Consider the following 5,200-nt stretch of genomic DNA (forward strand, 5'->3'; position numbering starts at 1 on the left):
CTCGTAAGGTATAGTATTCTCATGTGCGCTGATAAATGAAAGCTGAGACGGTATTTATATTGGATAAACGTACAGTTATGTGCACGATAAAATAGGTTGAGCATTAGACAAAGTAACACGTGGACAGACATAAATGGAGTGACAGGAAGAGAAAGCACAAATGCAACTGTTTGCAAAATATTTCTCGGAATGTTCAATATAGAAAGGGAAACTTAACCTGGCAGTACCAGGTGCAATAAGATATTTTGAAACATTTATGTGCTGTCCATTCTTGCTAAAAGATTACACTTGATCGATTAATTTTGCAAGAAATTAAGTTTCAGCACAATAAGTATTTCTCATGAGAACATTTAAAACGCTCTTTCCTGTATCTATACACTATGTTGCCCTGAGTGATGAAGGGAATGTGCATTAAATGTGTAATTCTTTCACAGATCACTTTCAGTTAAGGCTGTCAGATGGTGGAAGCCCTTGTGCTGGTCGAGTGGAGATTTACTACAATGGAATATGGGGCTCAGTTTGTGATGATTCATGGGATGTGGTAGACGCTGAAGTCGTTTGTAAACAACTGGGTTGTGGAAAAGCACTGGATATGACACCCCCTTCCTCCTCTGGACCGGGCTCAGTCCACATTTGGTGGAAGGATGTGAAGTGTTCTGGAAACGAGTCATTTCTCTGGGAATGTCCTTCAGTACCATTGGGTCACCAAGACGACTGTTCTCATAAAGAGGATGTGAGAATTATGTGCTCGGGTGAGGCCATTCTTCAATGCTTTTAATTTGCTCGAATGTTGTAGGTGAGACGTCATGCTGACGTATGTTCACTGAACTCGAAGGAATGTAGAGCAGCGGCAGTAATTTAAAGAAACGATCTCTGACACTTACATGTACACAAAAAGTGAAAGAACAATTCGTTTCTCTAATCTAAGTTGCTTTTCTGTCAGTTTTTTAAATCTTCTATTGATACACGTCGCGTTTGTCATGAAAAGTGTCATTTTTGATCTGTTGTCACGACTCCAAGTGGATGTCAATATTGCCCTGATTGTCATAAAGGGTTTGCTAAAAATGAATTCCAAATTTATGATCTTTACTTTTGTAACGAGCCACCAGAAATATGAGACATGTTCGTGTGTCTATCGAACTATTTGTGGCTCGAAAATGAAGGAGTGATTTTTTTTTCTTTATGTTTCCGAGCAGACTTCACTGTATCAGACATAGCTCCTGTACAATTGTATCAGACCTGTACTGCCTGTTTATTACTGTGCACTTGCTGTTTTCATGATTTTTCAGAACGGTAAAAAGATTCCGTAATTTGCTTCCAACTGAGCAGTTTGAAACTTCCCTGGTGATACAAAATTAAAAGTGATTGCATATCTATCTATATATATATATATAATTGAACAGCCATGATATCAGAACCAGTTCCAGTGGATCGTCACTTCTGCAAAGTGGACAATTTACTTTTAACACAGGCTTTCTGTTTTCTGTCAGTTTCTGCTTCTCGACCATTTCGGGTTCTCAAACAGTTCGCCAGATTCTAGTAGTGCCTTGGTCAAGTCCTTCTAAACTCCATGCACGATACACATTTGGCTCACTCCTTTTTTCATTGCAATATGTGTCATGAAGAAAACTGAACACAACGATCCGCGGATGCTGCGAATCTAAAACAAAAATTTATTACTGTGCACTTGCTGTTTTCATGATTTTTCAGAACAGTAAAAATATTCCGTAATTTGCTTCCAACTGAGCAGTTTGAAACTTCCCTGGTGATACAAACTTAAAATTGATTGCATATATATCTATATATATGTATATAATTGAACAGCCAGGATATCAGAACCAGTTCCAGTGGACCGTCACTTCTGCAAAGTGGACAATTTACTTTTAACACAGGCTTTCTGTTTTCTGTCAGTTTCTGCTTCTCGACCATTTCGGGTTCTCAAACAGTTCGCCAGATTCTAGTCGTGTCTTGGTCAAGTCCTTCTAAACTCCATGCACGATGCACATTTGGCTCATTCCTTTTTTCATTGCAATATGTGTCATGAAGAAAACTGAACACAACGGTCCGCGGATGCTGCGAATTTAAAACAAAAAGGAAAATTTCTGGAAAATCTCATATGTCTAGCAGCATCCGTCGAGACAAAGAGACAACGTTTCATGTCCAGTGACGCCTCCTCAATTCAGAATACGCGTTACTGGACCTGGAGATTTGTCTGTGCTTTCTCTCTTCACAGATTCTGTTGAGTTTCTCCAGCAATTCCCTTTGTTCATATCATGCATCCTGCTCGTTACGGCAATCACAGTGCACACCAGCGATATGGACAATCTAATAATCTGGATATGTGTTATTGTTTGAACAGAACACAAGGAGCTGCGGCTGGTGAATGGAAAGCATGGCTGTGAGGGAAGAGTAGAGGTGTTCTACAATGGGACCTGGGGAACAGTGTGTTCAGACACATTGGATCCACACGTTGCCTAAGTGATTTGTAAACAGCTGCACTGTGGTGCGTTCCAGTATGTTGAGTACGACGCTCAGTCATTCGGAGCAGGAACGGGAACTATTTGGCTCGATGAGATGGAGTGTCTGTCACACGAGTCGACACTGTGGCAATGTCACACAGATCCGTGGGGTCAACACGACTGTCAACACCGGGAAGATGCTGGTGTAGTTTGTTCAGGTAACATGACAAGCCTTCTCAATGTTCGGGTGTCATTTCAAACATGAATTTCCAATAGACTGAGCATCTTTCTCCTTCCAACAGAGAGCAATGTGACAAAGGAGCAGACCCTCAGTTCAACTTACTGCCATCAACAATTAGGTGCGTCTTCGTTCTCTATGTGCGAATTCTTGGAGATTCTGCTTTGTACTGCATTCAATAATAATCAGTTCTGTACCACAGATACGCAAGACAGTGTGCACTTGCATGGAGGAAGCAGCAACTGTTCTGGAAGAGTGGAAATCATGTGCGATAAACGCTGGGGAACGTTGTGTGGCAATTCCTGGGATATAACTGATGCTAATGTTGTCTGCAGAGAGCTGGGATGTGGCTTCGCTCTATCAGCCCGAGATAAGGCCGCTCTCTCCCAGGAGAAAGATGTTATCTGGCAGAATGATGTGAAGTGTAAGGGAAGAGAAATCTCTCTGTTGGACTGTCTCTCCGCAGCTCCAGCTAACAGCAAGTGTAACCACAAGGAAATTGCCAGTGTAAAGTGCTCTGGTAAGATTGATGCGCCATTAATGTTCAAAATCAGGGCAACTATTTGATTTCCTAAGTTACATTTCCCTTCATCATTGTTCGTACTTTCTGTTCCACAGGATCCGAGTTGGTGACCGTCTCCCCTTCACCTCCACCTGCGGGTATTTATGACTGATATTATTATTAGTATTTGTGTTCGCGTTACTTTCCTGAAAAGTGACATTGATGCTGTTGGCATTTTCACGATTTGGAAGCTAGTGTCGTTGTTTCCTTAATGATGATTATTTACAATTTTCCATGACAGACCTTAACTATGCTAAACCCATTTGTACTCCCTCCTTTAAGGGCAGGAAAGCCCGTCTATTTCCATGCCAGTTGTCGTCTGTTCATCTTTGGGAGTCTTGTTAATCTGTGAGTTAATCGCATTACTGGTGGTCATGCAAAGAAAATTGCAAATGAAAGGTAAGCATCATATCTACCAACTGAGATAACACTGCGTCACTTTCACTGTTGCATATGTTCTCGGGGCTGTAGAATTTTATTGCACTTTTCCACCGTTTGACTGAGATGGTCACGATTGTGCGTCACCTCTTGGGTTCTGTTTATTTCGAGGGACTTTGCCCAATGAAACGCTAGTTTTAATAAACACTCAGATAATTGCATCAAAACTGTAAATAGTAGTTAAAAGAATATTCTAACTGTGTGAAGTATGCATCAAGTAGTTCAATATATTTGGAGAGAAACTGAATTAAGGTGTAATGTGGCGTTGCTACAGTCATTATCATTGGGAAAGAAATATAAAGACTGCACTTTCTTATCTTTCAATTAACATAGACATGACATTCCAGAGCAGGTCAATGATGGCAACAATATGTCTCCGTTTCATTGAGTTATTTGCAGACTGCCTCTAAATATTTCTTCATTAGTTACTGTTCATTTATGGTTCTTCAGTGTCTGGGTGCTGCTACCACAACCCAAGATCATTGAGAGGATGAAGGGTCCTTTTAAGGGAACTTTCAGGAAGGAAACAAATGGCTTCCATTGACTAAGCAAATGATACTTCTGTACTTTGCACAGTAATTTAAAAGCGTTTGCCTGGGAACCATTTTCCACTAGTTGGCAATGACAATTAACACCAATAACAATCATTTTCTACCCTTTCACGTGCTCTTAATTTTCGTTTACATATAGCCATAAATGCTATGCACTTAGTCTATCACGATCAATGTCATCAAGGTACACCTTATTCCATTCTTGTCCCGTTTTGGTTTTTACCTAATTGTCATAACTATGCAATTGTTTAATGAAAGTAGTCCAATTCTAACAACATAGTTATCAACCTTTTTGGTAAGCGCCACTGTATCTTGAGCATTAATTTGTCATCTCCTCAATGTTATCAAGTTTTTAAAAAAATATAGTTTATTCACATTTTCATTTGTTCATTGCATTAAAGAGTTTCATTTTCTGCACTCAACATCTTCACTCACATGCACCATTGCGAGCTGAGAATTTTCTTGAACAAATATTTGAATCAGCAAAATTAGAACAAAATACCCATATTTGTACCAACAAGAAAATCTCGCTCTTTCTGTTTAACATACTAGGATCGGTAACTGATGTGACATGGAAATTAATCATGGCCTGTTCACTTGTTTTTCCAAGATGTTCTCCCTTCAGCGAACAGTTAACGTTGTGTGAAGATTCTAATCTACAGCATTGTGTGAACTCGTTCTTCTCTCTCCTGGTTCTTCAGATATAAACACCTTGTTTCTGCGAGTGTTCAGCTACAAATGCTGACCAGTCTATTGTTTATTCAACAGAACGTTACCTTGGTGGCAGAGGCTCACGCCTTGGTTTGTACCAAGGAATTTATGAAGAAATTGAGAATATTCCCCCTGGAAAGAGGACTGATCACAAACATGGACCAGGTATATATTTTCTATTGTATAGTGAATCATGACTGGATAAGTGTAGCTTCCATTTAATTTGCAGTCTTCCATGATC

At 39.9% G+C, this 5,200-nt stretch overlaps 1 long non-coding RNA gene across 1 annotated transcript; it reads left to right on the top strand.

Annotated features, from left to right (window-relative positions):
- The first annotated feature begins 3,092 nt into the window (after positions 1-3,092).
- LOC122545945 lies at positions 3,093-5,127 on the top strand. The gene is made up of 4 exons (XR_006310629.1): positions 3,093-3,217; positions 3,316-3,357; positions 3,542-3,658; positions 5,017-5,127. It is a non-coding gene; the product is annotated as an uncharacterized LOC122545945 (long non-coding RNA).
- The last annotated feature ends 73 nt before the right edge of the window (positions 5,128-5,200 follow it).

The sequence above is a fragment of the Chiloscyllium plagiosum genome, unplaced genomic scaffold (genome assembly GCF_004010195.1).
Source record: "Chiloscyllium plagiosum isolate BGI_BamShark_2017 unplaced genomic scaffold, ASM401019v2 scaf_43504, whole genome shotgun sequence".
Taxonomy (NCBI): Eukaryota; Metazoa; Chordata; class Chondrichthyes; order Orectolobiformes; family Hemiscylliidae; genus Chiloscyllium; species Chiloscyllium plagiosum.